Source organism: Loxodonta africana, chromosome X (assembly GCF_030014295.1).
Source record: "Loxodonta africana isolate mLoxAfr1 chromosome X, mLoxAfr1.hap2, whole genome shotgun sequence".
Taxonomy (NCBI): Eukaryota; Metazoa; Chordata; class Mammalia; order Proboscidea; family Elephantidae; genus Loxodonta; species Loxodonta africana.
Window position 1 is genome coordinate 107,683,889 of NC_087369.1, and position 27,639 is coordinate 107,711,527.

Genomic DNA, 27,639 nt, shown 5'->3' on the forward strand with positions numbered 1-27,639 from the left:
TTCACTTAAAGCACAGGAAAAACTAAAAAAAAAAAAAACACAATGGCTTGGATCAGGTGCATCTTAGTCCTCAAGGTGACATCTTTGCATTTCAACACTTTGAAGAGGTCTTTTGCAACAGAGTTGCCCAATGCAATACTTCTTTTCGTTTCTTGACTGATGCTTCCACGGGCGTTGATTGTGGACCCAAGTAAAACGAAATCCTTGACAAGTTCAATACTTTGTCCTTTTACCGTGAAGTTGCTTGTTGATCCAGGATTTTTTTAATAAGCCTTACTGGAGGTTGTAGTCTTTGATCTTCACCAGTAAGTGCCTCAGGTCCTCTTCACTTTCTGCATGGAAATTTGTGTCTCCTGCATATTACAGGTTTTTAATGAGCCTTCCTGCAGTCCTGATGCCACATTCATCTTCGTATAGTACAGTGTACAGGTAGAATAAATATGATGAAAGAACACAATCCTGAAGATACATGTTTTTTTTTTTAAACCACACAGTATCCCCTTGTTATGTTTGAACAACTGCCTCTTGGTCTATGTAGAGGTTCCTGATGAACACAGTTAAGTGTTCTAGAATTTCCATTCTTAGCCATGTTATCCGTAATGTGTTATGATCTGCACAGTCGAATGTTTTTGCATAAAATAATTTTTAACATAAAATTTTTTTGCATAGTCAATAGAAAACAAGTAAACATCTTTCTGGTATTTTCTGCTTTCAGCCAAGATCCATCTGACATCAGCAATGATATCCCTTGTTCCATGTCCTCTTCTGATTCTGGCTTGAATTTCCAGCAGTTCCCTGTCAATGTCCTGCTACACCTGCTTTTGAATCATTTTTGGCAAAATTTGACTTGTGTGTGAATTTAATGATATTGTTTGATAATTTATGCATTGTGTTGGATCAACGTTCTTTGGAATAGGCACAAATACAGGTCTTCTCTAGTTGGTTGGCCAGGCAGCTGTCCTCCAAATTTCTTGGCACAGACAAGTGAACACACTGCATCTGTTTGTTGAAGACTCTCAGTTGGCATTCTGTCAATTCCTGGAACCTTGTTTTTCGCTGATGCCTTCAGTGTAACGTGGACATCTTCTTTCAATATGATCAGTTATTGACCATATGCTACCACCTGAAATGGTTGAATGTTCACTAATTCTTTTTGATACAGTGACTGTGTATTACTTCCATCTACTTTTGATGCTTCCTGTGTGGCTCTATGTTTTGACCATGGAATCCTTCAATATTGCAACTTGAGGCTTGAATTTTTTCTCCAGTTCTTTCAGCTTCAGAAATGCCTAGTGTGTTCTTCCCTTTTGGTTTTCAACTCCAGATCTTTCCACATTTCATTATAATACTTTACTTTGTCTCCTTGAGATGCCCTTTGAAATCCTCTGTTCAGCTCTTTTACTTCATCATTTCTTATATTCGCTTTAGCTGCTGTACACTAAAGAGCAAGTTTCAGATCTCTTCTGACATCCATTTTGGCCTTGTCTTTCTTTCTTGTGTTTTTAATGATCTTTTGCTTTCTTCATCTGTGATGTCCTTGATGTCATTCCAAAACTCATCTGTTCTTCAGTCATTAGTATTCAGACTGTCAAATCTATTCTTGAGATGGTCTTCAAATTTAGGTGGGATATACTCAAGGTATATGGCTCTCATGCTCTTGTTTTGATTTTCTTCATCTTCAACTTGAACTTGCATATGAATGATTGATAGCCTGTTCTGTGGTTGGCCCCTGGCCTTGTTCTGACTGATGATGTTTTAATGATGTTATAATTGTCTTTCTGTTGTCTCTTTCCACATATGTAGTCAATTTGATTCTTGTGTATTACATCTAACAAGGTTCACATGTACAGTTTCCCTTTATATTGTTGAAAAAAGTATTTGCAATGAATAAGTCATTGGTCTTGAAACATTCCATCATGCTATCTCTTGCATCATTTCTATCACAAAGATCATATTTTCCAACTACCAATCCTTCTTCTTTGTTTCCAACTTTTGCATTCCTATCAGCACTAATTATCGATGCATTTGATTACATGTTTCCTGAATTTCATACTGCAGAAGTTTGTAAAATCTCCAATTTCTTCATCTTTGCCATTAGCAGTTAGTTTGTAAATTTGAATAATAGTCAGATTAACTGGTCTTCCTTTTATGTATATAGATATAGATACCACTGACGACGTTGTAGGTCAGGACAGATCTTGAAGTGTTCTTTTTGACCATGAATGAGACGTCATTCCTCTTCACTTTGTCATTCCCAACATAGTAGACCATGTGATTGTTCCCATACTGGTCCATTTCAGCTCAGTAATGCCTAGGATATTGATCTTCATGCATTCTATTTCATTTTTTATGTATCCTTTTTATTTATTTAATTTTAATTGTACTTTAGCTGAAGGTGTACGGATCAGACTATTTTTCTCATACAGTTAGTACACTTTTTGTTTTATGACATTGGTTGACAACCCCATGACGTGTCAACATTCTCTCTTCTTGACCTTGGGTTCCCTATTACCAGCTTTCCTGTCCTTGCCCCTGGGCTGGTGTGCCCCTTTAGTCTCATTTTGTTTTGTGTGCCTGTCTAATCTTTGGCTGAAGGGTGAACCTTGGGAGTCACTTCATTACTGAGCTAAAAGTGTGTCCAAGGGCCATACTCTCAGCGGTTCTCCAGTCTCTGTCAGGCCAGTAAGCCTGATTTTTTTGTGTGTGAGTTAGAATTTTGTTCTACATTTTTCTCCAGATCTGTCTGGGACCCTCTATTGGTGGTAGCTGGGTACCATCTAGTTATATTAGACTCAGTCTGGTGAAGGCTGTGGTAGATGTGGTCCATTAGTCCTTTATACTAATCTTTCCCTTGTATTTTTAGTTTTCTTCATTATTCCTTGCTCTCCAAGAGGTAAGACCAGTGAAGTACTTTAGATGGCTGCTCACAGAATTTTAAGACCCTAGACACTACTCACCAAAATAGTATATAGAACATTTTCTTTATAAACTATGTCATGCCAATTATACTAGATATTCCCCAAGACCATGGGCCCCACAACCCTCAGCCCAGCAATTCAGTACCTCGGGGAGTTTGAATGCATCTATGGAGCTTCCATGATGTTGCCTTGTAAAAGCTGTGCTGGCTTCCCAGTATTGTGTAGTGTTCGATGACTTTTAATTTGGTAGATTCATACCTCATACATTTCACATTCTGATTATTAATGGATGTTTGCAGGTGTTTCTTCTCGTTTTGAGTCATGCCACATCAGAAAATAAATGTCCCAAAGGCTTTGCTCCATTCACATCATTAAGTCAACTCTACTGTACACCAACAAAGAGAGTGTCGAAGAGGAAATCACCAAATCAATTCCATTTACAAGAGCCCCCAAGAAGATAACATACTTAGGAATAATTCAACCAGAGACATAAAAGACCTATACAAAGAAAACTACAAGACACTACTGTAAGAAACCAAAAGAGACTTATGTAAGTGGAAAAACATTCCCTGCTCATGGATAAGAAGAATCAACATTGTGAAAACATCTATTCTACCTAAAATGGTCTATAAATATAATGCAATCTGGATCCAAATTTCAATGACATGTTTTAATGGGATGGAGAAACAAATCACCAACTTCAATGGAAAGGGAAGAGGCCCCGGATAAGTAAAGCATTACTGAAGAAGAAGAACAAAGTAGGGGGCCTCACGAGACCTGATTTTAGAAGCTATTATACTAATACGGTAGTCAAAATAGCCTGGTACTGATACAACAACAGATACATAGATGAATGGAACAGAATTGAGAATCCATATGTAAATTCATCCACTTATGAGCAGCTGATACTTGACAAAGTCCCAAAGTTCACGAATTGGGGAAAAGACAATCTCTTTAACAAATGGAGCTGGCATAACTGGATATTCATCTGCAAAAAAAATGAAACAAGGCGCTTACCTCACACCATGCACAAATGGATCAAAGACCTAAATATATCATCTAAAAAGGTAAAGATCATGGGAAAAAAATAGGGACAATGCTAGGAGCCCTGATACATGGCATAAACAGCATACAAAGTATTACTAACAATGCACAAACTCCAAAAGAGAAACTAGATAACTGGAAGCTCCTAAAAATCAAACACTTATGCTCATCCAAAGACTTCGCCAAAAGAATAAAAAGACAACCTGTAGGCTGGGAAGGAAATTTTGGCTATGACAGATCCAATCAGGGCCTAATTTCTAAGATCTACAAGATACTGCAAAACCTCAACGACAAGAAAATGAATAACTCAATTAAAAAATGGGCAAGAGATATGAAAGAAGACATTCAGGCAGCTAACAGATACATAAGGAAATGCTCAGATCATTAGCCATAAGAGGAATGCAAATCAAAACTACAATGAGATACCATCTCACCTCAGTAAGGCTTGCCTTAATCCAAAAAGCACAAAATAATAAATGTTGGAGAGGTTGTAGAGTAACTGAAACAATTAAACACTGCTGGTGGGTATGTGGAAACCCTGGTGGTGTAGTGGTTAAGTGCTATGGCTGCTAATCAAAGGGTCAGCAGTTCGAATCCACCAGGTGCTCCTTGGAAACTCTATGGGGCAGTTCTACTCTGTCCTATAGGGTCGCTATGAGTTGGAATCGACTCGACGGCACTGGGTTTGGTTTTTGGTTTGGTGGGAATTTAAAATGTTACAACCATTTTGGAAATCAAATTGGCACTTCCTTAAAAACCTAGAAATAGAATTACCATAGGATCCAACAATCCCACTCCTTGGAATATATCCTAGAGATATAAGAGCCCTCACAAAAATAAGTATATGCACACCCATGTTCATTGCGACACTGTATACAATAGCAAAAAGATGGAAACAGTCAAGGTGCCCATCAATGGGTGAGTGGATAAATAAATTATGGTATACTCACCCAATGGAATACTACCCAATGATAAAGAACAACACCAATCTGTGAAACATTTCATAACATGGAGGAATCTGGAAGGCCTATGCTGAGTGAAATTAGTCAGTTGCAAAAAGACAAATACTACATGAGATCACTATTATAAGAACTCAATTCACTTATTAGATAGTAGACAAGAATTATTTCAGGTGAAGGAAAGGACAACACACAATACAGGGGGATTCAGCACAACTAGACTAAACCAAAGTCTAAGAAGTTTCCTGAATACAACCAAACACTTCGCGAGACAGAGTAGCCTGGGTGGGGGTCTGGAGACCATGGTTTCAGGGGACATCTAGGTTAATTGGCATAACAAAATATATTAAGAAAATGTTCTGCATTCCACTTTGGTGAGTGGTGTCTGGGGTCTTGAAAGCTAGCAAGCGGCTAGCAAGCGGCTATCTAAGATACATCAATTGGTCCCAACCCACCTGGAGCAAAGGAGAATGAAGACCACCAAAGAGACAAGGAAAATATGAGCCCAAGAGACAGAAAGGGCCACATAAGCCAAAGAAAGACTCCATCGGCCTGAGACCAGAAGAACTAGATGGTGCCCAGCTACCACCAATGAGGGCCCTGACAGGGAACACAAGAGAGAATCCCTGATGGAGCAGGAGAAAAGTGAGATGCAGACCTCAAATTCTAGTAAAAAGACCAGACTTAATGATTTGACTGAGATTGAAGGGACTGCAGAGGTAATGGCCCCTGGACTCTGTTAGCCCAAAACTAAAGCCAGCTCTTCAGACAAAGATTAGACTGGACTATAAGACATAAAATGATATTGGTGAGGAGTGTGCTTCTTAGCTCAAGTAGACACATGAGACTATGTGGGCAGCTCCTGTCTGGAGGTGAGATGAGAAGGCAGAGGGAAACAGGAGCTGGTTGATTATACGTGAGAAATATAGAGTGGAGAGAAGGAGTGTGTTTCACATTACAGGGAGAGCAACTAGGGTCAAATAACAACGCGTATAAGTTTTTGTATGAGTAACTGACTTGAATTGTAAACTTTCACTTAAAGCACAATAAAAGAAAAAGGCAACTCTACTTTGAGGAGGCAGCTCCTCTCTAGATATATTTTTGGTACCTTCCATCCTGAGGGGCTCATCTTCTAGAACTATATCAGACAATGCTATGGTGATATTCATAAGTTTTTCACTGGCCAATTTTTTAGAAATAGACTGCCAGGTGCTTCTTCCTAGTCTGTCTTAGTTTGGAAGCTCAGGTGTAACTTCTCAATCATGGGTGACCCTAAAAGTATTTGAAATACCAGTGGCATAGCTTCCAGCATCACGGCAACTTGCAAGCCACCACAATATGACAAAGTGATAGACAGGTGATTATATGATGTTATAATTGTCTTTACTTGGAGATTCTTTGTGGTTTAAGGAGGTGTGTATAGTTGCCAAGTTGACAAGGAGTGTGCTGTGATGGTTATAGCTATGTGTCAACTTGGCTGTACTATGATTCTCAGTAGTTTGGCAGACATGGACTGTTGCTCTTCCATAATATAATATAATGCAGTCATTTTCCATGATGTGATCTGATGTGATTAGTCTATCTATCGAAAGGGGAGTTTCCTTTGGAGTGTGGCCTGCCTCCAGAATATAAATGACGTTTTGGCAAAGCTTGCTCTTTCTTGACCCTACGCTATTCTTGTTGCCTGACCTCCAGTTCCTAGTATATGCCTGCATAATTCCCTGGCCTGACGCCTGGCCTGCTGATTTTGGATTCACCAGCCTCTGCAACTCCAGTCAACCACCTGACCTATGAATTTGAGACTTGCCTTCCCCCACAATTGCATGAACTATTTCCTTGAAGTAAGTCTGTCTATGACGCCAAGCATTTTGAATGTATTATCCCAGTCTCCTTGTCTCCATTGTTTCTGCTGAGAAGTCATCATTAATCTTACTGTGTTTCCCTTTTATATATTACTGCTTTCAAAATTTTCTTTTTGTCTTTGCCTCTTAGCATTTTTATTCTGATGGTCTGTTTGTGTATCTCTTTGTGTTTACCATACTTTTATCACACTTTTAATTTGTTGAGCTTCCTAGATGTATAGATTAATGTTTGTCATCAAATGTGGGAAGTTTTGAGTATTTTTTTTTCAAATATTCTTTCTGCTTCTTGTCTCTCTTCTATTCTTCTGGAGAGATGTTTGTTTGCTTTATATCCATTTTCCATAGAGTCAATTCCAACTCATTGCAACCCTATAGGACAGAGTAGAGCTGCCACATAAGGTTTCCAAAGCTGTAATCTTTACAGAAGCAGACTACCACATCTTTCTTCCATGGAGCGAGCGGCTGGTGAGTTTTAAATGCCAACCTTTATGTTAGGCACTTTAACCACTGCACCACCAGGGCTCCTTTGTTTGCTTTATAGTACCCCATAAGTCTGAGTCTCTGTTCATTTTCCCTTAATATTTTCCTTTATCTTCTTCAGACTGAACAATCTAAATTGGCCTTTCTTCAAGTTGGATGATTATATTTTCTGCCAGATCGAATCTCCTTTTGAGCCCCTCTAGTAAGTTTTTTATTTCAGATATTTTACTTCTCAACTCCAGACTGTTCATTTGGTTCTGTTTTATTATTATTATTTCTATGTCTTTATTTATATTCTCTATTTGGTAAGATAGTCTAATACTTTAGTTTAAATCTTTATACATTTTTGTTTTAGTTCTTTGAACATATTTAAAATAGTTAATTTAAAATTTTCCTAGGAATTCTAAGGTCTGGGCTTCCTCAGGACAGTTTTATTAACTGTACTTTTTGCCTGTGTATGGACAAATTTTACTGTTTCTTTGCATGTTTCATGTTTTGTTGAAGCATGGGCATTTAAAATAGTATAATATGGCAACTCTGGGCATCAAATTCTCTCCTCTCCACTAGGTTTGCTGTTATTACTCTTTGTTGTTGAAACAGTTGCTGTTTCTTTCATGACTTTTATTAATTAATTCTGTAAAATCTGTATTCTTTGTCTTGTGTGGTCATTGAAGCCTTGCTCAGTTAGGTTAATAAAAAAGGTTAATAGTAGACTAATAATCTAACAGATATTTCCTTAAATTCCTGGAAGCAATAATCCTTCGAGTCTTTTCTGAGGGGCTATGTGTGCATGTTGGGGTATGCTTCCAACAGTTAACCAGGTAGTTTACAACTCACCCTTAACCTTCAATTCTTGCTAGCACAGACTCTCAAGGTTAGGAAGAGGTAAGAGCTCAAGGTCTTCTCAGGTCTTTATTGAGTATGTACAGAGCCTTGGGGATGCTCCCAGCCCTACTGATGCATGCAGCCTTCTAGAGTCCCAGCAACATGTCACAGCATTTCAAAGATTCTAATGGACATGTCATTTTCCTAGTTTTTTTTTTTTAAGCATTTTGGTTAGCCTACTATTAGCCCCAACTTTTATCCACCATCTCCAGCAGAATCAACGTTAAGAGTAACGTTGATTTTTTTCTTTTTTCTTACCCCTGGAAAAAGGCTGTTGGCATCTGGAAAACTCCAAGTTATTTCAATTAGGATGTTAATGACATCTTCCGTGGAATCATTCCAAAAAAACCAAACCTGCTGCCATCAAGTCGATTCCAACTCATAGTGAACCTATAGGACAGAGTAGAACTGCCCCATAGAGTTTCCAAGGAGTGACTGATGGATTTCAACTGCTGACCTTTTGGTTAGCAGCTGTAGCACTTTACCACTATGCCACCAGGGTTCCCATGGAACCATTATACAGCTCAAATAATGACAATTTGGGTGGAAGCGTTCTTTAAAGGAACTCCAATCCCCTTCTTTCTGCCCTAGTGTGTTTTGAATTTTTTGATGCATCAATGAGTGTGGCAAATATGATCTGAAGTCAACGTGTTCTGAAAATAAACATAGGCAACAAACTTAGATTTGTATCTAAACATTATTGAAAAATTATTGGCCTGTACATTGGTTTGCTTTAGCTCATTGTATATGATAACCCTAGCAATGTATTTTACTGTACTTTCTTTTCAGATGAAATAGTAAGTCAATTCATGACTGGGTCAGTTTTCTTTGACACCAACTCTATCTGTTTGACATGATTTAAGTCTTCTCTATTTAATAAAGCTTTCAAAATGCTCTAAAGAACATGTGGTACCACTAAATGCTTGAGAAATCTTCAGAACTTTTTCCAGATTTTCTAGTCTCATGAAGGGTTTTATTTTTCTCTTAATCCAAGCAATCATTTTCCAGTTACTAACTTCCATTCTTTTCTTTTCCATCTTTCACCCTACAACTTCTTATTCCACAAATAACTCATAAAATTCCACTTGTGATGTTGTGATTAGTTCCTACATTATATTTCTCCACACGGAACTTATTTGGAAAGCTCTTTTTGTTTCAAACTATTTTTTTGTTATGTGCTTTAATCAGAATTAAGTCTGACTGTGAATAAATAGAAAGCATTTTCTTCTGTACTTATAAGATGTGAATATTTGACATGACTCATAGAAATATACCCTTTAGAAAAGATCAATCCATTTATTAAGACCAAATCTTGCCTACAAATTATAACTAAATTTCTTTGTTATGTTTGAAATACATATTTATATAGATTCAAAAAATATTTACCTCTTTTGTCTTATGAAAATTGCCTCACAGATTAAATACATATTGTTACCAGAAAATGTGCTAGACTACAAAAATATAAAACAAAAATTTCTTTAATACATTTCTGGGTTAACTGGAAATGAAAAATATTATTTTTTAATTATTTTTCCATGCTGCTCACAATCAACAAGTCTATAGTTGAGAAACAAAAGAATAGTATATGCAATGCTTGGCTTATAGGTGGTGATATGGATAGCTCTGTCTTCTCTTTATAAATTAATTTTTCAATAAATATTAAATAAGCCCACTAACCCAATATTAAAGTTTTTTTTAAAGAAAACATGTGAAATCGACATAGTGTCTCTCTTCAAGTATTTTACAATGATAAATGCAAACACTTAATAACCCATTAAACAAAAAATAATAACCCATTAAACAGTCTAAAGCAAACAAATAGCTTTAGAAGTGGTAAAGACCAAGGGAAATAAACACAAACACCAAACTTGTCCTGTTGTTTCTTTAAGGGACTGAATCAAGTCCAGATGGGATAGACCAAATCAAGTCCACATGGCAGCCCTTAGGGTTTATATACAATCTCTTTCTATGTTAGAAATTTTTGGCTATAAGCCATCACAGCCAGAATTTGGGAGGGGCCGTAACCCCAGTTCTCGAAAAGACAACAATGGGGAGAGAAAACAAGGCCATATAAAGTTGAATTGAATGTCCCTAACTATACATTCTACACATATTTTGCACTATTCTAATTAAGTGGTCATTTCTTAAATGGCAAGGGTCAAATCTGTATTTCTCACAGCCCAAACACAGTGATCACAGTTATTACTGTCTACGTTCCTCGTATAACTGCAATCATACTACTGAAGTTTTATGAGGACTGGAACTAAGACTTTTGTAAGTTTTTATGGAAAAATCGACATAATTATAGAATTATATCTAAAGATACCACGCTTTTGTCTAGTTTTCCCGAACAGAATACTCATTTATCATCAGAGGTGGCTCTGGTCGTTTGGAGTTTCTGTATCAGCCTACACAGATATATTTAGATATAGATATTTAGCTATAGAGGTATCTAACTATAGAGCTATATCTATACCTGTATGTGTAGATTATATACTAATGGTTTACTAAAACAAACTTTTTTTTATCTTACTTCACAAATAACAGCTGAAATAAACCAGATGCATCTGTGTATGTGATAATTCTTTGCCAATTATAAACCACTTTCTGTGAAATTCTCGTTTGTCATCAGGTATGCAAAGATCTGCATTCACAGCATGTTATACTATCCTATACATTTGTACAATATCTTAATGAATAGGCTAGAAAAAGATGACTATTTCCTTCTGTTGCTTTTTTTGGTATATTTGCAATACTCAAATATACTTATACTTAAATTGTAATTGTAAAAGGGACAAAATGCATTTTATAAGAATTTAGTTGTAATCTCCAGAAACTGCTCTCCGTATGTGATTTGCACACAAGCTAATCCCTCTCATGAATATTTGTAATCAAGGTCAGAAGACTAGGATGCCTGTTTCTCTTTCTGTTTAGAAGCAGCCAGTGACTTTCTTCCTAATGTTACTAAGTTTTTACATTTGAAACAAGGTAGTGATTGAAACAGCCTGGAAACACTTATTCATTTGATGCAGGTTTACCAAGGTACTATTGTTACTACACACTCAATAAGAATTATATAAAGTAGAATCCAGTTACGTGGAAACAATTCTTTCCATTAGAATGGGTTCGGTTTTGAAAAGTTTTTCACAGATTTCCGCAAGGAAGAAGAGGTAGGGAGACTATATGCTAGTTAAAGAAAATGTAAACTTATTTCTAAGAGTTATTGGGCTTGAAGGTTTTGTTCTTCTAAAATATCAAACTTGAATTAGTTGGAACTCCTACTCAGAAATTTATAGAACTCAGTACATAAATGCCAGCTCTGTACTTTGAAAGATCCTGGACAAGCTATAGATGAGATGACAGAAGTTTTTAACAACCCAACCAACAGGTATAATTTTTTAAAAATCAGTTTTCAAAGCCATATAATATCAGAAAGTCGGAATTTATTTTGCCATGTATCCTATGTTCTTTACAGGAAGAGGAAAAGAAGGTAGAGAAAGGGCGTGCAACTTGCAGAAGATCTAGAAGCTACCTAATTGCAGATTCCAGTCACTTAAAATCCTTTGCAACTTTTGTTTCTGTAGGAACTTACCGTGTACTCTGAATTGTTTCATTTGCTCTGGACCCTGTCTCTTAGATCTGTTCCAGTTATATTTGAAGCATTGAACATTGTTAGGGTAAATTCAGACCTTGCATCCTCAATCTCTAGCTCTCTGTCCTAGGCCACTCCAAGGATCAATGCTCAGTGCAATATTTGATGCCTCCTTTATTTGTACTCAGACCTAGTAAAGCCTGGAACCAACTATGTAAGTATCTGAAGCTCTCCACATATATCATGGTGCAGCTGCAAAATAGTCTGGCTACAGTTTCCTTCCTGATCTATCCACTTCTTCCCTTGTTGTCATAGCTCTTAAATTCTCTATATTCCAAGGGGCCCAACCATAATTAGAGCTGAGTTGTTGGAGTCTCCATATACAGAGACATATTTTGCACCCATTGTCATGGATAATCTTAAACTGAATTCCATCATTGTCACTGGATTTCCTTTTTTTTTTCCTACTTTTTTTTAGATTCAGTGAATAAAAGCCTCATTAATACTCTGATCTTCTCACTTTTATAAGTGTTTCTTTAGAGTTGTAGAGATACCTTGGATTAAGAGGTACCCCTATAATATCTAGAGGTATCCATATTACCCCTTTGTTTCCTCAGATTCATTTCTATTCTTCAGACACTGCAAGTACATGAATACATAATCTGGAATATGCTCAGAGGGATAGTGACACTTTATAAAGTTTGGAGCTTCCTTTCATGTACTGTTAACAATGTGGATTTCAAGTTGCTTGGGGCTCTTGTGCCACCTCCATAGCTTAAGAACTCCTTCTGAGAAACAGAATGGTATCTGCAGAGCCAGTCTGTCAAAACCCAGGAGATGTAGAAACGGTACATTTTCAAAGAAGTAAGAAAGGTGGTGGTACCTCTGCAGATTTTTTTTTCTACTAGCCCCATGGGAAGTGGGCCATAATGAGACCAGGAACTGTAAATATTAGGTACTTGGCTGTCGCTGGCAGCATACATCAATTTGGAAAGGCAAGCAAGAGTCCCAGTTGCTAGGAAAGTGTGTGATGTATCTCATTATGCCATTACTGGTAAAAATTGTGTGTTCCTGCTGGTACTCTAGAGACCTGGCAGCACAACTGGTACTTTTCTGGAATGGGATGCAATGCACATCAAGTGGGCATTTGGGAATATAAGAAGCAGATGGTGTTGTATATGCAAAACAAATGACTGAAAATGTATTAATTTATGGACACTAAAAAATTAAATACTGTTTTAAAAGAATGTTAGAATAGACCTGTACTCATAAAACTCTCCGAGTTGCCCTGAAGGACATCTGGGGGTGGTCAGAAACTGATGTCTAGGCACAGTTTTAAGGGAAAAATACAGAATGATGCCTAGTCACAGTCATCAATTGCAAACGAGAATTAAGTACTATGTATCTGACACTCTTTTTAAAGTATTTTCCCCCAACATATCAGAATCTCGAAAGAAGTTTAGAATCTAATTTTTTTTTTTTAGTGAATTATTTAGGTTCCCTTTAAAAAACAAACAAACAAACAAAATATGCAGTCTCGTGTTAGGTTTAACATTATCTTTAAATCAGGTGAGAAAGCAGAGATACGAAAGCAACTTATAAAAAAACAAAACCACCCTTGTCTACATCTACATCTTTATGACATGAAAAAAAAAAGGGGGTTATTTAAATGAAGAACAGATTTCATGTTTACTTTTTGTGTTTTTTGTTTCTTTGCTTTGGTGTCTTGTTGACAGATCAATGTTCTTACTGACTAAATAAACTTTTTTCACATGTACACACTAAGAAGTATTGTAGATTTCTAAATGCATGCAGAAGTTATTACCATCACACAACTATCATGTAAAATTTGTACCTTTAAGCTGGTACTTGATTTTTCTTCTCTTTTGATATTATAAAATCCCAAGTCGAAGCTCTGAGTTTTCTTGTGAGAGATTTGTCTCGTTGAAAGTTTTCCTTATTTATTATGCCTGGCATAATACCCGGATCCCTAGTAGCTTAGTGGTTAAGAGCTACGGCTGTTAACCAAAAGGTCAGCAGTTCGAATCCACCAGCTGCTACTATCCTATGGGGCAGTGCTACTCTGTCCTATAGGGTCACTGTGAGTCAAATCAACTGGATGGCAATGAGTTTGGTTTATATTGTTGTTTTTTAGCATAATACCTGGGACACGGGGGTACAAAATAAATAAAGGGTGGTTTGTCTGTTTTTTATGAACTGAATTATCAGGTGCAGGGATGTGAAAATATTTAATTGTCTATTACTGGTTCAAATTTTTACAGATTTCCTCCAAAATACCTTGCTAAAGCTCTACATTTACATTATTAATCTAAAAATGAACTTCTACTCAGAACAAATAAATGAAAGATCATTTTATAGTAGAGTAGAAATCATTTCACTTGTACAACAAAGAACTATCAAAGTTACACAAATCTTTAGGATACCAAATGACTAATTTTATACATAAAGCAGATAAATAATATTTTATCATTAATGCAAAACTAAAATTTGTAACTGCAAGCCAAATCAGTCTTAACCTACAACTGATTTAAGTTGTTTTAATCTGAAATTATTAAAAATGAAAGTGAATTTTGGGGGATAATAATTGGATAAGAAATTTTGCACTCTTATCTAGTTTTTTACATTTTCCCCCTATGATATGGATCCTTTAGATCTATATTAATCAAGTTAAAAGGGTTTAAAAACAAAATCTCTGGAAATAAGGAATTTTTTTTTGCATGCATTTTACATCAAGTGTGTGTAGGGGTCTAAGATATGGAAAGGAGGAATGCTGGCTATACATAGGAAGGAATCAGAAAACACTAAGTAGTATCTTGGGGATAAAATAGTAATAGTTTTCTGATTTTTATTTGCAAAAATTTTTGAACAGATACAATAGCAGGATACTTGGCAAAAGAAAGGTATTTTCATTCTGTGGGGTAAAAGACCAGTTTTATTCTAAGTAAGGTGGCCTTTGTTCTTGATTATGGAGAAATAAGCTTTGTAGAATTGGTTTGCCTTGGTCTTGAACTTCTAGATCAAACCTGAGAATTATTGGTGAATGAGGGCTGACCAGACCAAACCAGAAAATGTTCACTTGGGAGACTGATATCAACTAGCTTCAGGATTTAGCTTATCATGTAGAGCTGGCCAATGAAATCCCTGAAAACAGGGGCTCAGAAAGTTTCCTGGTTGATGAGACTATCTTCTCTGGGAGGGTAGTATATCCCATGGGACATGGAAGCTTCTCAATGTGTCCTCTCCCAGGGCTCACCTTAAGTATCCCTTAGTTTGTAGCATTTTGGCTTATGATAAATCTGTAATTGCAAGTATGGTATACTCTCCATGAACTTTGTCAGTCACTTCAGTGAGTTATGGACCCAATGGGCTAATAGGAGCCAATAGGTAAGAAAGTAAGGGTGTTGTGTGGACTCTGGAGCTTGTGGCTGGCACCCTAAAGGTGTAGTGGGAAACCATCTCTGAATATCTAAAGAGCAGGTCTGAAGGTTGGGGTGTCATATGGATTCCCCAAACTTGCAGCTGATGTCTGCCTATTTGACAGTGTAAAGTATGGTGTCCTTTTAATGACCTAGCTCCAGATGGCTAGCATTAGAGAATGCCACAGGGGCTATTGGTGACAAGGATGGAGAGGTGGAAATATGAAAACAGGATTAATCTCCATATTTTGGAAATTAAATTTATGTTGATCCCTCCTGTGCACTTCCTAACTTTCATATAAACTGCATATTTGGCCTAATAATGTACAATGCTCAAGTAAACTTTAGAATGAGCCATGATAAGGCATTTACTCTAAAAGCAAGAGGTATTATTCATAATAAACATTCATAGTTCTGCCACTGCCTTTCTTGTTCTCACACACAGCCAACCATTGGCATTTAGACCCTAATTTATGAAGTCAGAATGATTTGGCTATTCATTAAGAATAAAGAGTCATAAAGCATTATAATTCATTTTTGTTGACTATCCAAATAAACTGGCAAACCATTCGCTATGCATTTAATTCTAGAATTACTGAAATACATAATACAAGTATTATTTCTTGGAGTCATATTAAATGTGAAATGAAATCCATGTTTAAATCCACATTTGAAACGTGGATCCTGAGAAAAATTGGTAAAAAGGGATAATGTGTTGTAAATCTCTTGTGAGAATTAGACCTTAACAATCAACATAGAAATGTTACTGGTTCTAAGGAACCTATTGATGTGTGAAAAGAAAGAGCAAGAAATTATGAGTGGCTGAATTACCTGTAAAGTCACCACTTCTGGGAACAGGGACAGGAGCACACAGGAGAGAAACAGTCCCAATCTAATCAGTTAGCCTTGTTTGTAGCAGTTGTCATGTTATAAGTATGTGTTTATTATCCTGTCTGCTGTTAACAGTGAGTGATTCCCAAAAATAAAATAAACGTTAATAAATGTATACGCATAATATAAAAAAATATATACTTTATACAAATTCTAAGACTGTGGTTCCAAGAAATAGCAAGTTTTGGAAGCAAAATAAGTCTTTAAATGGACAATTTTGACACATGATTCTGTGTAGTCTGTTAACCTTGGTACGTGTCTTAGTTATCTAGTGCTGCTGTAACAGAAATACTACAAGTGGATGGCTTTAACAAGTGGAAATTTGTTCTCTCACGTTTAGCAGACTAGAGGTCCAGATTCAGGGTGCCAGCTTTAGGAGAAGGCTTTCTTTCTCTGTCAGCTCTGGGGAAGGACCTTGTCATCAATCTTCCCTTGGGTCTAGGAGTTTCTCAGTTCAGGGACCCTGGGCCCAAAGGATGTGCTCTTCTTTCTTGGTGGTATGAGGTCCCTGTCCACATTGCTCAATTCTCTCTTTTATATCTCAAAAGAGATTGACTCAAGATACAATCTAATCCTGTAAATTGAGCCCTGCCTCATTAACATAACTGCTTCTAATCCTGCCTCATTAACACAACTGCCTGTAATGCTGCCTCATTAACAACCAAAAAACCCACTGCTGTCAAGTCATAGCAACCCTATAGGACAGAGTAGAACAGCCCCATAGAGTTTCCAAGGAGCACCTGGTGAATTCGAACTGCCAACCTTTTGGTTAGCAGCTGTAGCACTTAGCCACTATGTCACCAGAGTTTCCAACAACCAAAAGGTTGGGATTTATAACACATAGGATAATCACATCAGATTACAAAATGATGGACCACACAATACAGGGAATCATGGCCTAGCCAAGTTGACACACATTTTTGTGGAAAACGATTCAGTCCATAACAGTAGGAGATCTGAATTTTAGATTATTTGAATATTACCCAAAAAAGTTTGCTAGTTTTTTTCAGTGTTTGAATATTTTCAGTAGGTAACAGTGGCTTGAAAATACTTTAACAGAAGAGATGCAGAGAAAATTATGTAAATATTGGTGTAAAATACTCTGAACTAAGATCAGAATCTGATCTAAAATTTGAATTAGCAAAATCCACATCCATATCAATTTCAATCCAAATCAATGCAAGCAGACAATATAGTCTCATAATTTAAAAGAAAATGTGTGTATCTAAAGCAACATGCAAGGAGGCGGAGCCAACATGTCTCTATAGACAGAGGCACCACAATTGCCTTCCACAGCAAAGACTCAAAAAACTAAGTAAAACACAGGCAAATGTCAATCCTGGAAACCTAAGCAGCAAATGAAGAGGTAAAGAACTCAGCCAAGCACCAAATGGAATAAGAAACTGAAAGACAACAGAGTGAAGGTTCCCTATTAGCTAATGCACCACAGATTCACCATTTTGGACTCCTTTCAGAGAGCAAGAGACAGCGAGTATGAGAAAGCAGCTTCACGAGCTCTCAGCAAGAGACAGAGCACCTGCTCCCTTAGCACTTTTTATGTTTGTTTGTTTTTTTGGGTTTTTTGGCTCCTGTTTCCCCTCCCTCTCTCTCTTCTTTCCCATGCCTATCTTAGCTCCACACATCAAAACCTCCCTCCTCCTTCCTGCCTACCTGCACCATGCACTGAACATCACACCCCTGAGCAGCACAGGTATGGCCTAATGGAACCTGCCTTGCACTGACTCAGGGCCCACAAAACACCCATCCCAACCCCTCCCCTTCACCTAGACCTGCCCTGCTGCACCATAGCTGAGTGACTGGCTTTATCCATTGGACAAGAAGGTGAAAAGTATCATGCCCACAGGCAAGCAAACGACAAAGCATGCAGAGTGCACCTGCTCAGACATAACCAAATAAAAAAAGCAGGATGAGACAAACAAATCTACAGTCAATAAACAAAGAAAATAACTACTGAATGTCCCAAAGACAGCAGACAATATCAAAACATAAAAAAAGAGGACAGGATGGTTCCAGAAGGCCTCCAAAATAAAACACCAGATGACTTTCCAGTAGAAGAAAAGGCACTAGAAGTAACTGATTGGGAATTCAAATCTCTTATACTCAGAACTACCCAAGAGTTAAAGTAAAAAGCAGACAAAAATGAGGAAAACATAGACAAATTCATGGAAAAGGAAGACAAATTCATGGAAAATAAAAAAGTAAAAAGCAGACAAAAATGAGGAAAACATAGACAAATTCATGGAAAAGGAAGACAAATTCACGGAAAAGGAAGACAAATTCATGGAAAATACAGACCAAAAAATGGAAGAATTTGGGAAAATAATACGAAAACAATATGCCAAAATAAATTCACAACTAGGAATCATACAAAAGCAACAACTAGAAATCCAAAAGATAAACAACAAGATTTCAGACATGGAAAGTGTCATAGAAGGGCTGAGGAGCAGACATGAAACAATGGAAGACAGAATCAGTGAAAATGAAGACAAACACTTGGATACAACTGTGTTTGCGGAAAAGCCAGAAAAAAAGAACGAAGGAATATGAAGAAACCTTGAGAATGATGTGAGATAAAATCAAAAGCAAAAATTTGAAAGTGATCGGAGTTCCAGAACAGAGGGAGAAAACGGAAAACACAGAGAGAATCATTGAAGAAGTGATGACAGAAAACTTCCCAAATATCATGAAAGATGAAAAGCTGACCATCCAAGAAGCACAATAAACCACATATAGGATAGAAAATCACCAAGGCATATCATAATCACACTTGCTAAAACCAAAGAAAAAGGAAGAATCCCAAGAAAAGCTCAGGAAAAACAGAAAGTCACATACAGAGGGGAAAAATAAGACTAAGCTCTGATTATTTGGCAGAAATCATGCAGGCAAAAAGGCAATGGGATAGCATATATAAAACCTTGAATGAAAAAAATTGCCAACCAAGAATAACATATCCTGCAAAACTCTCGTTCAAATATGGTGGTGAAATTAGGACATTTCCAGATGAACAGAAGTTAAAGGAATATGTAAGAACCAAGCCAAACTTATAAGAATTATTAAAGGGAGCCCTTCAGATTGAGAACAAAGAACATAAGACCACAGCCTGAATCTAGGATGCAGGATCATACCAGCCAGATAGCAACCTAGGAAATGAATTCTCAAGGTCTATCCAAAACCAAAAAATTACAGCAGGGAATCAGAGACAATAATCTGGAAATGACAATGTCAGAACAATAAAAGAGGTGATAAACAGTGTAGCCATAGAACTCTTTAATGGAGAGGAAGACAAGGCGATACCAAGGAACAACAGACTGGTTCAAACCTAGGAAGATAAGGGTGAATTTAAAGGTAACCACAAGGAAAATTAACAAACCTACTCATCAAAATAAAGAAAGAAAGCTTAAAGTCTCAGTAAGAACAAAATCTACAAAACACAAAAGAAATTTAAAAAATCACAAACAAAAGGAATTCATTACAAGAGAGGGGAACAAAGAAAATGTCAGCACCACAAAAAAAAAAAAGCAGTACAAAATGACAGCAATAAACTCACACCTATCAATAATTACACTGAATGTAAGTGCCCTAAATGCACCCATAAATAGACACAGATTGACAAAATGGATGAAAAAACAGGACCCATCAATATGCTTTCTACAAGACACACACCTTAGAAACAAAGACATATACTTATTAAAAATCAAAGGATGGAAAAAAATATATATCAAGCGAACAGCTACCAAAAAAGAACAGGAATGGCAATACTAATCTCAGATAAAATGGACTTTAAAACAAAGCCCACCGTAAAAAGCAAAAAAAAAAAAAAAGGCACTGTATAATGATTAAAGGGATGATCCATAATGAAGACATAACCATAAAAATATCTGTGCATCCAAAGACAGTGCTCCAAAATACATAAAACAAACTCTAACAGCAATGAAAACAGAAATTGACAGTTCCACAATAATAGTGGGAGACTTCAATATACCACTCTCAGTAAAGGACAGAACATAGAGACAGAAACTCAACAAAGATACAGAAGAGCACAATCAGCCAATTTGATTGCATAGACTCATATAGAACACTCCACCCAACAGCTGCAAAGTACAAATTCTTTTCCAACACGCATGGAACAATCTCCAGAATGGACCACATCTTAGTCCACAGAGCAACCCTCAACAAAATCCAAAACATTGAGTTAATACAAAGTACCTTCTCTGACTACAGTGACGTCAAAGCAGAAATTAACAGGAAGAGCAAGGAAAAAAAAAAATCAACTACACAGAAACTGAATAAAAAAACAAAAAAAAACCAACCCACTGCCATCGAGTCGATTCCAAATCATAGCAACCCTATTGTACATAGTAGAACTGCCCCACAGGTTTTCCAAAGAGTGCCTGGTGGATTTGAACTGCTGACTTTTTGGTTAGTAGCTGTAGCTCTTAACCATTAGGCCTCCGGGATTTCCCAAAACTGAATAAAACCCTGCTTAAAAACCATTGGGTAATAGAAGACATCAGAGATGGAATAAAAAAATTCCTGGAATCAAACGAAAATGAAAACACATCATACCAAAACCATTGGGACACAACAAGGGCAGTGCTCAGAGGTCAATTTATAGCAACAAATGCACACATCAAAAAAGAAGAAAGGGACAAAATCAAAATATTAGTTACACAGCTCGAATAGAAAGAGAACAGCAAAAGAAGCCCACAGCCACCAGAAGAAAGGAAATAATAAAGATCAGAGCAGAAATAAATGACACAGAGAACAGGAAACAATAGAATCAACAAAACCAAAAAAAGTTGGTTCTTTTTTTTTTTTTGAAAGAAGCAACAAAATCGACAAACCACTGGCCACACTGACAAAAGAACAACAGGAGAGGACCCAAATAACACAAATAAGAAAATAAATGGGGGACATTACAATAGACCCAACTGAAATAAAAAGGAGCATAACAGAGTATTATGAAGAACTATACTCCAACAAATTTGAAAATCTAGAGGAAATGGACAAAATTCTAGAAACACACTACCTACTCAAACTAACACAACATGATGTTGAAAATATGAACAGATCCATAACAAGAGATTGAAAAGGTAATAAAAATAGAAAATTAACATCTCAACAAAAAAAAAATTTCTGGCCCAGATGGCTTCACTGGGGAATTCTACCAAACATTCAGAGAAGATCTTATACCAGTACTACTCAAGCTATCTCAAAACATAGAAAAGGAAGTGATATTTCCAAATTCATTCTATGAAGCCAGCATAACCCTGATACCAAAATCAGGCAAAGGCATCATAAAAAACAAAATTACAGACCAATATCTCTCACGAATATAGATGCAAAAATTCTCAATGAAATTCTAGCCGGTAGAATTCAGCAACGTATCAAAAAAATAATACGCCACAAATAAGTAGGATTCATACCAGATATGCAAAGATGGTTCAGCATTAAAAAATCAATCAACATAATCCACCACATAAATAAAAAGAAAGAAAATAATCACATAATCATCTCAAACGACACAGAAAAGGCATTTGACAAAGTCCAACACAGATTCCTGATAAAAACTCTCAATAAAATTGGTATAGAAGGGAAATTTCTCAACATAATAAAGGGTATCTATGCAAAAACAAAAGCCAACACCATTCTTTTTTTTTTTTTTTCTAGGCTGTACTCATTTTTTTTTTTATAACTTTTATTAAGCTTCAAGTGAACGTTTACAAATCCAATCAGTCTGTCACATATAAGTTTACATACATCTCACTCCCTACTCCCACTTGCTCTTCCCCTCTTGAGTCAGCCCTTTCAGTCTCTCCTTTCTTGACAATTTTGCCGGCTTCCCTCTCTCTCTATCCTCCCATCCCCCCTCCAGACAAGAGCTGCCAACACACTCTCGAGTGTCCACCTGATTTAATTAGCTCACTCTTCATCAGCGTCTCTCTCCCACCCACTGACCAGTCCCTTTCATGTCTGATGAGTTGTCTTCGGGGATGGTTCCTGTCCTGTGCCAACAGAAGGTCTGAGGACCATGGCCACCGGGATTCCTCTAGTCTCAGTCAGACCATTAAGTTTGGTCTTTTTATGAGGATTTGGGATCTGCATCCCACTGATCTCCTGCTCCCTAAGGGGTCCTCTGCTGTGCTCCCTGTCAGGGCAGTCATCGATTGTGGCCGGGCACCAACTAGTTCTTCTGGTCTCAGGATGATGTAGGTCTCTGGTTCATGTGGCCCTTTCTGTCTCTTGGGCTCTTAGTTGTCGTGTGGCCTTGGTGTTCTTCATTTTCCTTTGCTCGAGGTGGGTTGAGACCAATTGATGCATCTTAGATGGCCGCTTGTTAGCATTTAAGACCCCAGACGCCACATTTCAAAGTGGGATGCAGAATGATTTCATAATAGAATTATTTTGCCAATTGACTTAGAAGTCCCCGCAAACCATGTTCCCCAGACCCCCGCACTTGCTCCGCTGAGCTTTGAAGCATTCATTTTATCCTGGAAACTTCTTTGCTTTTGGTCCAGTCCAATTGAGCTGACCTTCCATGTATTGAGTGTTGTCTTTCCCTTCACCTAAAGCAGTTCTTATCTACTGATTAATCAATAAAAAACCCTCTCCCACCCTCCCTCCCTCCCCTCCTCGTAACCACAAAAGTATGTGTTCTTCTCAGGTTTACTATTTCTCAAGATCTTATAATAGTGGTCTTATACAATATTTGTCATTTTGCCTCTGACTAATTTCACTCAGCATAATGCCTTCCAGGTTCCTCCATGTTATGAAATGTTTCACAGATTCGTCCCTGTTCTTTATCGATGCGTAGTATTCCATTGTGTGAATATACCACAATTTATTTAACCATTCATCCGTTGATGGACACCTTGGTTGCTTCCAACTTTTTGCTATTGTAAACAGAGCTGCAATAAACATGGGTGTGCATATATCTGTTTGTATGAAGGCTCTTGTATCTCTAGGGTATATTCCCAGGAGTGGGATTTCTGGGTTGTATGGTAGTTCTATTTCTAACTGTTTAAGATAACGCCAGATAGATTTCCAAAGTGGTTGTACCATTTTACATTCCCACCAGCAGTGTATAAGAGTTCCAATCTCTCCACAGCCTCTCCAACATTTATTATTTTGTGTTTTTTGGATTAATGCCAGCCTTGCTGGTGTGAGATGAAATCTCATTGTAGTTTTAATCTGCATTTCTCTAATGGCTAATGATCGAGAGCATTTTCTCATGTATCTGTTAGCTGCCTGAATATCTTCTTTAGTGAAATGCGTGTTCATATCTTTTGCCCACTTCTTGATTGGGTTGTTTGTCTTTTTGTGGTTGAGTTTTGACAGAATCATGTAGATTTTAGAGATCAGGCGCTGGTCGGAGATGTCATAGCTGAAAATTCTTTCCCAATCTGTAGGTGGTCTTTTTACTCTTTTGAAGAAGTCTTTAGATGAGCATAGGTGTTTGATTTTTAGGAGCTCCCAGTTATCTGGTTTCTCTTCATCATTTTTGGTAATGTTTTGTATTCTGTTTATACCTTGTATTAGGGCTCCTAGGGTTGTCCCAATTTTTTCTTCCATGATCTTTATCGTTTTAGTCTTTATGTTTAGGTCTTTGATCCACTTGGAGTTAGTTTTTGTGCATGGTGTGAGGTATGGGTCCTGTTTCATTTTTTTGCAAATGGATATCCAGTTATGCCAGCACCATTTGTTAAAAAGGCTATCTTTTCCCCAGTTAATTGACACTGGTCCTTTGTCAAATATCAGCTGCTCATACGTGGATGGATCTATGTCTGGGTTCTCAATTCTGTTCCATTGGTCTATGTGTCTGTTGTTGTACCAGTACCAGGCTGTTTTGACTACTGTGGCTGTATAATAGGTTCTGAAGTCAGATAAAGTGAGGCCTCCCACTTTCTTCTTCTTTTTCAGTAGTGCCTTGCTTATCCGGGGGTTCTTTCCCTTCCATATGAAATTGGTGATTTGTTTCTCTATCCCCTTAAAATATGACATTGGAATTTGGATCGGAAGTGCGTTAAATGTATAGATGGCTTTTGGTAGAATAGACATTTTTACTATGTTAAGTCTTCCTATCCATGAGCAGGGTATGTTTTTCCACATAAGCATGTCCTTTTGAATTTCTTGTAGTAGAGCTTTGTAGTTTTCTTTGTATAGGTCTTTTACATCCTTGGTAAGATTTATTCCTAAGTATCTTATCTTCTTGGGGGCTACTGTGAATGGTATTGATTTGGTTATTTCCTCTTCGGTGTTCTTTTTGTTGATGTAGAGGAATCCAAGTGATTTTTGTATGTTTATTTTATAACCTGAGACTCTGCCAAACTCTTCTATTAGTTTCAGTAGTTTTCTGGAGGATTCCTTAGGGTTTTCTGTGTATATAATCATGTCATCTGCAAAGAGTGATAACTTTACTTCTTCCTTGCCAATCCGGATACCTTTTATTTCTTTGTCTAGCCTAATTGCCCTGGCTAGGACTTCCAGCACGATGTTGAATAAGAGCGGTGATAAAGGGCATCCTTGTCTGGTTCCCGTTCTCAAGGGAAATGCTTTCAGGTTCTCTCCATTTAGAGTGATATTGGCTGTTGGCTTTGCATAGATGCCCTTTGTTATGTTGAGGAATTTTCCTTCAATTCCTATTTTGGTAAGAGTTTTTATCACGAATGGGTGTTGGACTTTGTCAAATGCCTTTTCTGCATCAATTGATAAGATCATGTGGTTTTTGTCTTTTGTTTTATTTATGTGATGGATTATATTAATGGTATTTCTGATATTAAACCAGCCTTGCATACCTTGTATAAATCCCACTTGATCAGGGTGAATTATTTTTTTGATGTGTTGTAGGATCCTATTGGCTAGAATTTTGTTGAGGATTTTTGCATCAATGTTCATGAGGGATATAGGTCTATAATTTTCTTTTTTTGTAATGTCTTTACCTGGTTTTGGAATCAGGGAGATGGTGGCTTCATAGAATGAGTTGGGTAGTATTCCGTCATTTTCTATGCTTTGGAATACCTTCAGAAGTAGTGGTGTTAACTCTTGTCTGAAAGTTTGGTAGAACTCTGCAGTGAAGCCGTCCGGGCCAGGGCTTTTTTTTGTTGGGAGTTTTTTGATTACCGTTTCAATCTCTTTTTTTGTTATGGGTCTATTTAGTTGTTCTACTTCTGAATGTGTTAGTTTAGGTAGGTAGTGTTTTTCCAGGAATTCATCCATTTCTTCTAGGTTTTCAAATTTGTTAGAGTACAATTTTTCATAATAATCTGAAATGATTCTTTTAATTTCATTTGGTTCTGTTGTGATGTGGTCCTTCTCGTTTCTTATTTGGGTTATTTGTTTCCTTTCCTGTATTTCTTTAGTCAGTCTAGCCAATGGTTTATCAATTTTGTTAATTTTTTCAAAGAACCAGCTTTTGGCTTTGTTAATTCTTTCAATTGTTTTTCTGTTCTCTAATTCATTTAGTTCAGCTCTAATTTTTATTATTTGTTTTCTTCTGGAGCCTGATGGGTTCTTTTGTTTGTCAGTTTCTATTTGTTCAAGTTGTAGGGACAGTTCTCTGATTTTGGCTCTTTCTTCTTTTTGTATGTGTGCATTTTTCGATATAAATTGGCCTCTGAGCACTGCTTTTGCTGTGTCCCAGAGGTTTTGATAGGAAGCATTTTCATTCTCGTTGCTTTCTATGAATTTCCTTATTCCCTCCTTGATGTCTTCTATAACCCAGTCTTTTTTCAGGAGGTTATTGTTCATTTTCCAATTATTTGATTTCTTTTCCCTAGTTTTTCTGTTATTGATCTCTAGTTTTATTGCCTTGTGGTCTGAGAAGATGCTTTGTAATATTTCGATGTTTTGGACTCTGCAAAGGTTTGTTTTATGACCTAATATGTGGTCTGTTCTAGAGAATGTTCCATGTGCGCTAGAAAAAAAAAGTATATTTTGCAGCAGTTGGGTGGAGAGTTCTGTATAAGTCAATGAGGTCAAGTTGGTTGATTGTTGTAATTAGATCTTCCGTGTCTGTATTGAGCTTCTTACTGGATGTCCTGTCCTTCTCCGAAAGTGGTGTGTTGAAGTCTCCTACTATAATTGTGGAGATATCTATCTCACTTTTCAATTCTGTTAAAATTTGATTTATGTATCTTGCAGCCCTGTCATTGGGTGCATATATATTTAATATGGTTATGTCTTCCTGATCAATTGTCCCTTTTATCATTATATAGTGTCCTTCTTTATCCTTTGTGGTGGATTTAAGTCTAAAGTCTATTTTGTCGGAAATTAATATTGCTACTCCTCTTCTTTTTTGCTTATTGTTTGCTTGATATACTTTTTTCCATCCTTTGAGTTTTAGTTTGTTTGTGTCTCTAAGTCTAAGGTGTGTCTCTTGTAGGCAGCATATAGATGGATCGTGTTTCTTTATCCAGTCTGTTACTCTCTGTCTCTTTATTGGTGCATTTAGTCCATTTACATTCAGGGTAATTATAGATAAATAAGTTTTTAGTGCTGCCATTTGATGCCTTTTTATGTGTGTTGTTGACAATTTCATTTTTCCACATATTTTTTTGTGCTGAGGTGTTTTTCTTAGTAAATTGAGAGATCCTCATTTTCATAGTGTTTGACATTATGTTAGTTGAGTCGTTACGTTTTTCTTGGCTTTTATCTTGAGTTATAGAGTTGTTATACCTTTTTGTGGTTACCTTATTATTTACCCCTATTTTTCTAAGTAAAAACCTAACTTGTATTGTTCTATATTGCCTTGTATAACTCTCCATATGGCAGTTCAATGCCTCCTGTATTTAGTCCCTCTTTTTGATTATTGTGATCTTTTACCTATTGACTTCCATGATTCCCTGTTATGTGTATTTTTTTTTAATTAATCTTAATTTGTTTGTTTTTGTGATTTCCCTATTTGAGTTGATATCACGACGTTCTGTTTTATGACCTTGTGTTGTGCTGATATCTGATATTATTGGTTCTCTGACCAAACAATATCCTTTAGTATTTCTTGTAGCTTTGGTTTGGTTTTTGTAAATTCTCTAAACTTGTGTTTGTCTGTAAATATCTTAATTTCGCCTTCATATTTCAGAGAGAGTTTTGCTGGATATATGAACCTTGGCTGGCAGTTTTTCTTCTTTAGTGCTCTGTATATGTCATCCCATTGCCTTCTTGACTGCATGGTTTCTGCTGAGTAGTCTGAACTTATTCTTATTGATTCTCCCTTGAAGGAAACCTTTCTTTTCTCCCTGGCTGCTTTTAAATTTTCTGTTTATCTTTGGTTTTGGTGAGTTTGATGATAATATGTCTTGGTGTTTTTCTTTTTGGATCAATCTTAAATGGGGTTCGATGAGCATCTTGGATAGATATCCTTTCGTTTTTCATGATGTCAGGGAAGTTTTCTGTCAGGAGTTTTTCAACTATTTTCTCTGTGTTTTCTGTCTCCCCTCCCTGTTCTGGGACTCCAATCACCCGCAAGTTATCCTTCTTGATAGAGTCCCACATGATTCTTAGGGTTTCTTCATTTTTTTAAATTCTTTTGTCTGATTTTTTTTCAGCTATGTT